Consider the following 13,387-nt stretch of genomic DNA (forward strand, 5'->3'; position numbering starts at 1 on the left):
CTCTTGCCATTAGCAACGTCAAACTAAAGTGTCAAATTTGACTAACATTAAAATCGCCATTCATATAAGGTACCTTCATCAGTAACTGGGGGCCACTGTGTAACGTCATCAATCCAACTACTCATGTCAGTGGCAGACCCTGAGTCACTACGATTTTCCACCATAGTAATGGTGACGCCGCGAGCTGGTGGAACACACAAATCTCTCACCAGATTCATCACGTCAGCATGGTGGCATAGTGGTTAGGACAGTCGCCTCACAGCAAGAATGTTCCGGGTTCGAACCCAGCGACCGGCGAGGGCCTTTCTGTGTGGAGTTTGCATGTTCTCCCCGTGTCTGCGTGGGTTTCCTCCGGGTGCTCCGGTTTCCCCTACAGTCCAAAGACATGCGGTTAGGTTGACGTGGGGCGGGGTGCCCTTGAGCAAGGTACCTGACCCCTGACTGCTCCCTGGACACTCTGGTGTGGCTGCCCACTGCTCTGAGTGTGTGTGCGTGTGTTCACTGCTTCAGATGGGTTAAATGCAGAGGATGAATTTCACTGTGCTTGAAGTGTACATGTGACAAATAAAAAGGTTTCTTCTTTCTAAAGGGAAGAACCAGGAAGTGATCCGTGTGATCAGCAGAGGTCACATTAGAAGTCCAAAGAATGGGAGCTCTGGTGGCATGGATGGGAACTGCCCTGAGTCTCTCTTACACTGACATTAAGTGTCCTCAAGGCAAGTCCCTGTGATTGGGTTGTTACTATAGAAATGATAACATATTTGAACGAGTGTTTTAATATAAACTTCTGACTTGTCTTGCAGCCGGCACTACTGTCAGAACTGCAGCTATTGAGGTATTTCACCTGACGTCACAGGGTCACGTGACGCCCCGGTGTCCACCATTTTGAAGGTCAAGCTAGCTAATGTCAACAACATAGTAGCTAGTATGTTACTGTAGCAATGTTTACGTTCAGTCATTTGGATGACTGTTAAAACCTTTCAGTCTCAAGTTTTTCCTTTACTGTATTTACTAGTTTACTGTAATTATGATCCGGCAGCTATTTACACCAGATCCAGTGTAAATAGCTGCCGGAGCGCGCTCTGGCTTGCTCCCCCTCAAATTAAGCAGCGCGCTCCGGCTTGCTCCCGGAGTGCTCCGGCCAAGGTTCCGCAGCGCGCTCCGGCTTGCTCCCCCTCAAATTAAGCAGCACGCTCCGGCTTGCTCCCGGAGTGCTCCGGCCGAGGTTCCGGAGCGCGCTCCGGCTTGCTCCCCCTCAAATTAAGCAGCTCGCTTCGGCTTGCTCCCGGAGTGCTCCGGCCGAGGTTCCGGAGCGCGCGCCGGCTTGCTCCCCCTCAAATTAAGCAGCTCGCTCCGGCTTGCTCCCTGCTTAATTTGAGGGGGAGCAAGCCGGAGCATGCTCCGGCAGCTATTTACACTGGATCCGGTGTAAATAGCTGCCGGATCATAATTACAGTAAACTAGTAAATACAGTAAAGGAAAAACTTGAGACTGAAAGGTTTTAACAGTCATCCAAATGACTGAACGTAAACATTGCTACAGTAACATACTAGCTACTATGTTGTTGACATTAGCTAGTGCTAACAGCTAGCTGCTAGTACACTGCTACAACACAGACACCGACCCTAATAATACAGTTCTTGATCATTGCCTGGTAACAGCAAATTTATAACGGGCCATGTCTCAACAGACTAAGAAGTTATTTCAATGACATTTAATAACATTTTGTTTATCCTGAGGACCGAAAGTAAATGAAAATGTGAACAAACCTTAGCTGTAATAAGATGGCGACCACCGGCTCCAGGGACGACCCGCTGATGTAGGCATGTTACCCAGCCTGACACAAAATATTTGTAGGCATCCAAACTCTTATACGCTTTCAGATCAATACCTGTGTATGGCGATGGGTTTTTAACGACATAGGTATACAGATCATGTGGGCTGAAGTCAGGTAAAGACGAGGGCTTCGTGTACTTCCGTACTTCAGTGAACAATCCTGGTGGAAGCAGGTAAACGTCGTTCTCTAAGCCTGCTAACCTCAATTTTTGCAAATACCTCTCCCTCTGCTCGCCCTGTAAATGCCCTACGTCGCTGGATAGTGAAGGTGTTTTCTGCATCTCGCTCCTTTTTCTTTTATGTTTTTCGTTTGTCGCCTTCCTCGCATTCAAACCGATTCGAACCGTGACGTCCAAAATGGCAGCCTAACGATGCATCACATGACTTGGTCACGTGGGTGAAAAACCTCAATAGAAGCGCAATCAACACCTTCTGATAAATCAGAGTCAGGATATTCAATGTTGCTGTGGTAAAGGGCAACAGATGGACATGTGATGTTAACAGTGTTGGGCAAGTTACTTCAAAACTGTTTTGCATTATTTATTACTTGTTACTGTCATTTTAAAGTAATTAGTTACATTACAATATTACTGTATTTAAAATGTAAGGCATTACACTACTATTGCATTACTTTTAAGTTACTCTCACCAAAATAACTGGAAGTATGGATTTGGCAATCTAAATGTAGCTCAAGACGCTCAATTAGCTCATCACACATCCAGTGGAAGGTGATGTGGTATCTGACTGAGCTCGGCTTATGGTTAAAAACACTAGAATATAATAGCCACAGGGACGGCTCATGGCACAATACAAGGAACAATCATCGCAAGAACAGACAAAAGGTGAAAGTCTGGCAAATTGTGACAGAAATACTGTAACTTTAGGCCTATTCATATTAACATTAATCGAACTGTATTGTATTGTAATGTCTAAAGATATGACAGGATACAAAATTAGCATTTCTATGCCGTTATTGTTTTCAAGTTTACAGCATTAAGCATAGTTTATGCTTCATTAAAAAAAAAAAAAAAAAAGATTAGCCCTAATGGATATGACTCCATTTCAGAAATTTAACAAAAATGAACATTTTATGGCAAATCGTAGCCTACAATAAAACTGGCCTGAAAAAAAAAAAAAAACACAAGCCTTTTAAATCATGGCTAGACAATGACTATTAGCTATATGAGGCTACCCGGTGACATTTCGAAAAACGGAATTAGAAATAAAATCAAAGTGCTTTTAATGATATTGAAGTGCTTAGGCATATTAGCCCTCGAAGGAAAGGCAGCTCAATCACTTTAGTCTGACTTCCGACCAGAAAAGAAAAAAAACTCAGTTATACAGGACAAAAAATGTAAACAAACTGTCAGCATATCTTCAACAACATACTCCACCACAAGTCTCCTAACCTCTTGAGGCTGAAGGAGCATCTCAGAGCGGCAGAACGTTAATTTTGGCTGCTTTGTGATTTTATCGCCACTCTCATCCTCCTCTTGCTTCCTTGCTAACTTCATGTTACTATGGCACCTCTGTAAATGCTTAGTTAAATTACTGGTGCTAGTTCGGGAAGTGGACAGTTCTTTAGGTTTAGCACACAAAGTGCATTTGACTACGATGTTCTTCGCATCCTTATTTTTCACAAACTTAAAGTAATGGGCGTGTGCCCATCTGGAGAATGTGCTATCCGACGTTAGATCAGCTGCAGGTTCACTCATCTCTCTCTCCTGTCTGACTAGCCTAAAGGAAAAGGAAGTGAAACATTTTACGCGGACGTTTCACCTCTGCTGATCTCGCGCTGATTTTGGCGAATTTTGTATGAAGGAAAAAAAAAAAACCCACCACTTCATTGAGGTTAAAAATGCATTGTAACGCGCGTTACTGACATTTGTACCGAGTAAAATATTACCAAATTTTTTTCTGTAATGCCTGACATTACCGCGTTACTGCAAAAAGCAATGCATTACAGTAATTCGTTACTTTTGTAACGCATTACTCCCAACACTGGATGTAAAAGACATCAGCAGAGGAAAAGGACTACGGCTACATAAAGTATTTATGACTCACGGTTTAGGATATCTTCAACCCTGATGTGAAATTTGTGCAATGGAATGACATACAGTATTCTCACCTCCCCACGGGCGTGCGCACACACACACACACACACACACACACACACACACACACACACACACACACACACACTTTATGCTGGCACTGCTTGAGAGTTCATGTTAGAATCCAATGCTTATCCATATGTATGTGGAATGTGTGATCTGATAGCACTGCAGAGTTCACACACACACACACACACACACACACACACACACACACACACACACACACACATATATATACAGTATATAAATGGAAATGCAAAAGTGCCTGAAGATTTTGGAAATAAAGCAGGGTTGCATGCCCACGTTATTACATCGAACCGGAGCATTCAAGAATGTCCAGGCCACAGTGTGTGTGTGTGTGTGTGTGTGTGTATGTGTGTGTGTGAGAGAGAGAGAGAGATGGAAAGTGCTGACACAGCTGAATGTCAGGACAGGGAGAATGAATTTGAGCCGCAGCCTGACCTCGTTTAAGGCTTCATTTCATCAAAACACAGTTAAGATGTTAAGATGGACTGTCCCTCTCAGGAAAAGGCTGCCGAGGTAGGCACAATTTTTACACAGCACTTGTGCCCCTGAGATAAAATCTGTCCAGATCTGAGGGCAGCATAAGGACAGCTGTCTTCTGAGAGTCCTTATTCTGGATAAATTTAAAGGAGCATGTGTCAAATGGCTTCTCAGAGAAGGCAATCCCATAATCCTGTTTACCAGAAGTTCACCACAAAGTTCACAATTTTTTTTCTAACAGTACATTGCAGTTACTTATCTATCTATCTGAACTCATCTCATCTCATCTCATTATCTCGAGCCGCTTTATCCTGTTCTACAGGGTCGCAGGCAAGCTGGAGCCTATCCCAGCTGACTACGGGCGAAAGGCGGGGTACACCCTGGACAAGTCGCCAGGTCATCACAGGGCTGACACATAGACACAGACAACCATTCACACTCACATTCACACCTACGGTCAATTTAGAGTCACCAGTTAACCTAACCTGCATGTCTTTGGACTGTGGGGGAAACCGGAGCACCCGGAGGAAACCCACGCGGACACGGGGAGAACATGCAAACTCCGCACAGAAAGGCCCTCGCCGGCCACGGGGCTCGAACCCGGACCTTCTTGCTGTGAGGCGACAGCGCTAACCACTACACCACCGTACTGCCCAGCTATCTGAACTATATAAACTAAATACTATTACGATCTGTCCCTTTCTTTTTACGTATATGATCCATTTTTCATCAGTTGCATATGATCAGATTTGATTTTCAAGGTGCCAGAGAATGCATTTATTCAGCATTTTGAAATCATTCTCTGATGTGTAAATTACATTACATTACAGGGTAGCACTACAGATGTAGTGGTTAGCACTGTTGCTTCACAGCAAGAAGGTTCTGGGTTCGAGCCCAGCGGCCTACGAGGGCCTTTCTGTGTGGAGTTTGCATGTTTTCCCCATGTCCGCGTGGGTTTCCTCCGGGTGCTCCGGTTTCCCCCACAATCCAAAGACATGCAGGTTAGGTTAACTGGAGGCTTGAAATTGACCGTAGGTGTGAATGTGAGTATGAATGGCTGTGTGTCAGCCCTGCGATGATCTGGCGACTTGTCCAGGGTGTACCCCACCTCTCGCCCATAGTCAGCTGGGATAGGCTCCAGCTCGCCCATGACCTTGCACAGGACAAGCGGTTAGGGCTATGTGGCCCTAAATTCTCCGCTATTTTTTCCTGCTTCACCATGACCCAATTCAAGATTCTACATCATGCATCACGTGGTGGGCTTTCCCCGTTCGTGCAGGGCATTGTGGGATACAAATTTGAAACAGGAGAGAAAAATGGAGGACGTGAGTGCGCGAATGGAACGTGAAAGACCGACTACAGTAACGGAAAGTGAGAAGAAAAGACGTTATGTTATATACGAAGGAAAGGAAACGCAGGACCAAACTAATAAATATCGGCGCTCGGCGAGCACCTCGGTGTGATCAGCTGTTCGTTTAGCGACAGAATGATGGAACGGTCAAAGGTAAACCTGTAGATGGCAGTAATGCAACACTGGATGCCAGCTGCTGTAAAACCCAAAAGAAGAAGAAGAAAGTAAACCTGCGCATGCGCACACACACGGGCTTCCTCTGTCTGCTTGACTGCGCGAAGCGAGCGATTTCATGCACATTATTTGCTTTAATCCGCTCAAATTAAATAACTTCCCAGCCATAGAATGGCCTGATATTTTGTGAGCTATTACAGAAATAAACATATATCACAATGACCACATTTCAGACGGAACTAAATTTCACCGATTTTATGCAATCGAAAGGTCGTCTAGCTTTAATTAGTCCGTAACTTCATTCATAATTGTAATGAAGCAAATCTGGGTGGAAGTTACGGTATATGCATCCTAGGTACCCGTACCTTCATGCCTGAAATAATCAAAATCGGTGAAGAATTGAGAGAGAAGAAGCGATTTTCGTGAAATGTGGACAGCGATGACGGGATAAACTCATCGCCTGTTGGCCAGATGAGCTAATAATGCTGATGACCACAGTTACATGTGTAGGAACTTAAAGCAGACTTTGGGTGAGAGGGTTTCGTGTGACTGAAATTTATTTTCTCCTTTCGGTTTATTTCTTTCCTTGGATCTAGCCACAGCTGAATGGCATTATTTATTAGCTTGCTATCACCAATAAAACACCTGCATAAATTAGAGCATGCTTCATGTGGATTGTATGAAGGGCGGGTCATATGCACCGGATACGTAAATAAGCTTCACACAGCTGAGGCAGACTTATCATTTGTGCTCAGATCACCAGGTGTTTTATGAATCAGATGTCATTCAGTGTGCCTTTCTCTCTCTCTCTCTCTCTCTCTCTCTCACCCCCCGTCCACCTGAGAGGTCAGTTTCAGATGTGGTTATGATCAGAAACACTCTTTCCTCATGTCATTCCCTTGTGGACTGTCTCATCCATCTCTTTTTGCTCTCACCCCTCTCATTCCTACACCCTCTTTCCTCTCCTTTTGACATCTCAATCTCTTCACTCTTCATGCATCACTCTGTCTCTTCTGCCACATTTAAACACACACACAATCGTCAGGTTTCGCACACTTCCACACTCTGACCAAGGCCTTTGCACTGAACACTGAACACACGATGATCTTGCCCTCCTTCAGTCATCCGAAGTGCCTCAGGGGCCGTCACTACCCTCACTGTCACTGTGACATCCAACTTCTCTCTTTATGCTTGTGAAAATTAAACATATCTCTATATCAGTGGTCACCAACCTTTTTATGCCCGAGATCCCTAACCTCTGCCTAGATGGCAAGCAAGATCTACCCCTTGAAGCGATGACAGAAAAAGAAATCCAGACTAGACTGTTTCAAGTTGAGGCTTTTTATTTAGCCTAATTTTAACTGAATAAGATTTAAGACCCTGGTCCAACTGTTTAATTTCTTGTGAGAGCTGACGAAATGACTTAATTTCAGTACAACATACAATGGAAATTAACTCTACACAAAAAATATATAGGCCTATATCTGTAGTGAGCAGAATGAATGAACCACCAGTGACTCAGATTGTTATTAATATCAACTAATAATATTGTAATGAGAAAGCTGAACTGTTAACATCAGTTGCACTGTCTTGTTTGTATTGTAACACTAAATTAATTAATTTCACAGCAACATAAAATGGAAATTCTCATTCATCTCATTATCTCTAGCCGCTTTATCCTTCTACAGGGTCGCAGGCAAGCTGGAGCCTATCCCAGCTGACTACGGGCGAAAGGCGGGGTACACCCTGGACAAGTCGCCAGGTCATCACAGGGCTGACACATAGACACAGACAACCATTCACACTCACACCTACGGTCAATTTAGAGTCACCAGTTAACCTAACCTGCATGTCTTTGGACTGTGGGGGAAACCGGAGCACCCGGAGGAAACCCACGCGGACACGGGGAGAACATGCAAACTCCGCACAGAAAGGCCCTCGCCGGCCCCGGGGCTCGAACCCAGGACCTTCTTGCTGTGAGGCGACAGTGCTAACCACTACACCACCGTGCCGCCCTAAAATGGAAATTGTCAACTGAAATTACAACAGTGATGATACATCACAAATTGTAACTTAAGTGACAAAATGACAACTTCAATTCAACATGAACTGATTTTCTTTAACCATACACACACACACAATAAAGACAAATATGAACTTGCAGTGATGCTACTACCAGTGACTGCTGTCATGCTACAGAGGTTACAGTTCATCACGCAACTCAAGTCAATGTGATGGCTGTGACTGAACACGGTCAGTGAGTGCCTTATAGTTAGGTTCATATCACGTATCATATCACGGCAGGAACAAGCAGTAGTAACATCCATGACCTTACGCTTAAAGCTCGACAAAGGAAAAACTTGACAGCAAGCTAATTAGCATTTGTTCCCGGCTACAGTCGGTACTCGGCACGTTAAAAGTGGGTCAGCGTTGTAATGACATAACGTTACTGTACAAGCAATGCTTATTTAACGGTAACAAACTTGAGCCCTATATGTTGAAATTCCTCTCTTATTCATTCGTTAATTTATCACACAGTCTTACCTCAGTCATGTTCTCCCCTACTTCTGTGAAAATTCAACGTCTCAGACGCGGACACGAGTGGGCGGGGGATGCGTTTGATTAAGTCTCCTGATTGGCTGGTGATAGATTGGTGGGCGGGGGATCTTCCAATTTCTTTCCTCATCCCCCAAGATCGACTGGGAAAGCCTCCGAGATCGACCAGTCGATCGCGATCGACGGGGTGGTGACCTCTGCTCTATATGAATAGGCTACAGGTTCTCAATATGCATAAACCAATTAAGTGTATGTTCAAGCAATGAAATATATATTCTTCAGTGATCCCAGATGTGAGTTTGAAACAATTAAAAGCATAAAACATTGTTTAATGCCTTTTTAATACCCGAGAAACTCCTAAATGATGCCGAAACACCTCTACACCTTCACTCTCATAAATAACAAAGGGTATACTTTGAATATGCAAATTGGGAACAGCCCTCATTTCAATGTCCTGCCATCTCAACCCCAACTGCTAATTTCGATGGCTTGGCACATAGATTAAAATCGCTTAACCTCCTAAGGCCCAAGCTGTTTTTTTTACATGCATTTTTTATTTCTCTTTGCTATTTGGGCTTATTAGAACCTGATTAGAATAAAAACTAAGCATCATCTTTTGATAAGATGTACTTTTAAAGAAAAAGTATGTCCACATATGTGGATTCTTGTTCCGAATCTCCATAAAGTGCCGTCCACGCATGTGACCGCTAAGCCCTAGGAGGTTAAAGGTGCAGTTACTATGCGATCATCCTCTAATAATTTGCATATCTGTCAAGATTTCCACCATGAACAGTCATGTAGCCCTGTCTCATGGAGAGAATATACTCTACAGTGGTGCTTGAAAGTTTGTGAACAGTTTAGAATTTTCTATATTTCTGCATAAATATGACCTAAAACATCATCAGATTTTCACACAAGTCCTAAAAGTAGATAAAGAGAACCCAGTTAAACAAATGAGACAACAATATTATACTTGGTCATTTATTTATTGAGGAAAATGATCCAATATTACATATCTGTGAGTGGCAAAAGTATGGGAACCTCTAGGATTAGCAGTTAATTTGAAGGTGAAATTAGAGTCAGGTGTTTTCAATCAATGGGACGACAGTCAGGTGTGAGTGGGCACCCTGTTTTATTTAAAGAACAGGGATCTATCAAAGTCTGATCTTCACAACACATGTTTGTGGAAGTGTATCATGGCACGAACAAAGGAGATTTCTGAGGACCTCAGAAAAAGTGTTGTTGATGCTCATCAGGCTGGAAAAGGTTACAAAACCATCTCTAAAGAGTTTGGACTCCAACAATCCACAGTCAGACAGATTGTGTACAAACGGAGGAAATTCAAGACCATTGTTACCCTCCCCAGGAGTGGTCGACCAACAAAGATCACTCCAAGAGCAAGGCGTGTAATAGTCGGTGAGATCACAAAGGACCCCAGGGTAACTTCTAAGCAACTGAAGGCCTCTCTCACATTGGCCGTGGCCAGCGAGGGCCTTTCTGTGTGGAGTTTGCATGTTCTCCCCGTGTCCACATGGGTTTCCTCCGGGTGCTCCGGTTTCCCCCACAGTCCAAAGACATGCAGGTTAGGTTAACTGGTGACTCTAAATTGAGCGTAGGTGTGAATGTGAGTGTGAATGGTTGTCTGTGTCTATGTGTCAGCCCTGTGATGACCTGGCGACTTGTCCAGGGTGTACCCCGCCTTTCGCCCGTAGTCAGCTGGGATAGGCTCCAGCTTGCCTGCGACCCTGTAGAAGGATAAAGCGGCTAGAGATAATGAGATGAGATGAGATGTTTTAAATACACATATGAATAGGAGGTGCACTATAAGAAAGCATATCCTAAAGATTCACATGGGATCTGGTGAAGGCTTAACGTGTGCATCAGGACTAGGATCCAACGAAAAGGTCTAAGAATATTCCTAATCCTTACAGAGTCGATTTGTGATACGTAGTTAGTTTATGATCACAAGGCTTCTCTCGAACATTTAAGATGTGGATCTCCTGTCCACTGGTCATGCGGTTTCCATACAGACCATGCTTTTACATACGTACAGTGGTATGCAAAAGTTTGGGCACCCCTGGTCAAAATTGCTGTTACTGTGAACAGTTAAGCAAGTTGAAGATGAAATTATCTCCAAAAGGCATAAAGTTAAAGATCACTCATTCCCTTTATATTTTAAGCAAAAACTATTTTTTATTTTCATCTTTTACATTTTCAAAATGACAAAAAAGGAAAAGGGCCCGAAGCAAAAGTTTGGGCACCCTGCATGGTTAGTACCTAGTAACACCCACTTTGGCAAGTATCACAGCTTGTAAACACTTTTTGTAGCCAGCTAATAATCTTTCAGTTCTTACCTGGGGGATTTTCACACATTCGTCCTTGCAAAAGGCTTCCAGTTCTACAAGTTTCTTGGGCTGTCTTGCATGCACTGCTCTTTTGAGATCTATCCACAGATTTTCAATGATATTTAGGTCAGGGGACTGTGAGGGCCAGGGCAAAACCTTCAGCTTGTGCCTCTTGAGGTATTCCATTGTAGATTTTGAGGTGTGTTTTGGATCATCGTCTTATTGTAGGACCCATCCTCTTTTTAACTTCAACTTTTTTACAGATGGTGTGATGTTTGCTTCCAGAGTTTGCTGGTATTTATTCGAATCCATGCTTCCCTCAACCAATGAAATGTGCCCTGTGCCACTGGCTGCAACACAACCCCAAAGCATGATCGATCCACACCCATGCTTCAGAGTTGGAGAGGTGTTCTTTTCCTGGAATTTGGCACCCTTTTTTCTCCAAACATACCTTTGCACATTGTGGCCAAAAAGTTCTGTTTTGATTTCATCAGTCCACAGGACTTGTTTCCAAAATGCATCAGGATTATTTAGATGTTCATTTGTAAACTTCAGACGCTGAATTTTGTGGCTAGGATGCAGGAAAGGTTTTCTTCCGATGACTCTCCCATGAAGGTCATATTTGTTCAGGTGTCGCTGCATAGTAGAACAGTGCACCATCACGCCAGGGTCTGCTAAATCTTTCTGAAGGTCTTTTGCAGTCAAACAGGGGTTTTTATTTGCCTTTCTAGCAATCCAACGAGCAGTTCTTTCAGAAAGCTTTCTTCATCTTCCAGACCTCACCTTGATCTCCACTGTTTCTGTTAACTGCCATTTCTTAATAACATTACAATCTGAGGAAACGGCTACCTGAAAACACTTTGCTACGTCCTTGTAGCCTTCTTCTGCTTTGTGAGCGTCAATTATTTTATTATTCAGAATGCGAGGGAGTTGCTTAGAGGAGCCCATGGCTGTTGATTTTAGGGACAAGTTTGAGGAGTCCGAGAATTTATACAGCTTTGAAATCTGCATCATCTGACCTTTCCTAACGAAGAATTTGAACAAGCCACAGCTCAATAAGCTAATTAAGGTCTGGAACTTTGGTAAAAGTTACCTGAGAACTCAAATGTATTAGGGTGCCCAAACTTTCGCATGGTGTTCCTTTTCTTTTTTCACTCTCCAATTGTACAAAACAAAAATAATACACAAATCTTGCAGAAAACGCTGAAAAGAAATGTGTCGTCTTTACCTTTATGCCTTTTGGTGATCAGTTCATCTTCTGCTCACTTAACTATTCACAGTAACACACATTTTCAGTCAGGGTGCCCAAACTTTTGCATGCCACTGGACATGTGAAGACTGTGTTGTTATATCTGGTCATGAATAGTCACGTTCTAGGTGCCAATTTCAACATAATGAACAGCACAGAGATTCACAAGTGTTATTACTTCACCCGCAACGGAGTCAGTGGGGCGAGGTATTGTAATCAGTGCGGTTTGTTTGTTTGTGTGTCTGTTACAATCTAGCGTCTAGACGGTTGCACCAATTGACTTCAAATTTTCAGGGTAGGTGGGCAATGGTCCGTAGATTATCTGATTCAATTTTGGGGGTAATCAGGTCAAGGTGAAGGTCAAGGTCACTGGAAAGGTCAACCTTTCAGTCAAAATAACGTTTTCCATTATAACTCAAAAATGGTTGCCGATAGACAGATGTTTACTATTATGAGCATATAGGAACTCCCATATGACCTTTCATTTGGCACCATGATCTTTGACCTTGAGCGACCTTGAAAGGTCAAACTCAAGGTCACAGATTTTCAGAGGGCTGTAATTTGAAAACAGTTGATGGTAGACAGATATTTACCATTATCAACTTACAGGAAGTGCCATATGGGCTTTCATTTGGCACCATGACCTTTGACCTTGAGTGAACTTGAAAGGTCAAACTCAAGGTCATGGGTTTTCATTGGACTATGACCTGACAGCTGATGATTGAGAAATAAAAATTATCTCGCCAGCAAGACAAAGGAGGTGGTGATCGATTTCAGAAGGACGGTTCCTCAGATTGCACCAGTGAACATCTAGGGTTTGGACATTGAGATCATGGAGGAGTACAAATACCTGGGTGTTCACCTCAACAACAAACTGGACTGGACTAACAACACAGATGTCCTGTACAAGAAGGGCCAAAGTCGTCTCCACCTCTTGAGAAGACTGAGGTCTTTTGGTGTGTGCAGGACACTGCTTAGGACTTTTTATGACTCTGTGGTAGCATCAGCGATTTTCCACGCTGTGGTCTGCTGGGGCTGTGGAAGTTCAGAGAGGGACAGGAAGAAACTTAAACTGGTCAGAAGGGCTGGCTCAGTCTTGGACTGTCCTCTGGACTCCATTGAGGTGGTGGGTGAGAGGAGGATGTTAGCCAAGCTGACCTCTATCATGGATAACCCCTCTCACCCCCTACATGAGGCCGTGGGGGCTTTAAGCAGCTTGTTTAGTAGTAGACTGCTACACCCACGGTGTAAGAAG

At 43.5% G+C, this 13,387-nt stretch overlaps 1 protein-coding gene across 1 annotated transcript in view; it reads right to left on the minus strand.

The window, feature by feature from the left end:
- fut8b (fucosyltransferase 8b (alpha (1,6) fucosyltransferase)) overlaps positions 1–13,387 on the minus strand; it is a 236,060-nt gene that overhangs the window by 207,637 nt on the left and 15,036 nt on the right. The window lies entirely within an intron of this gene.

Source organism: Neoarius graeffei, chromosome 3 (genome assembly GCF_027579695.1).
Source record: "Neoarius graeffei isolate fNeoGra1 chromosome 3, fNeoGra1.pri, whole genome shotgun sequence".
Lineage (NCBI taxonomy): Eukaryota > Metazoa > Chordata > Actinopteri > Siluriformes > Ariidae > Neoarius > Neoarius graeffei.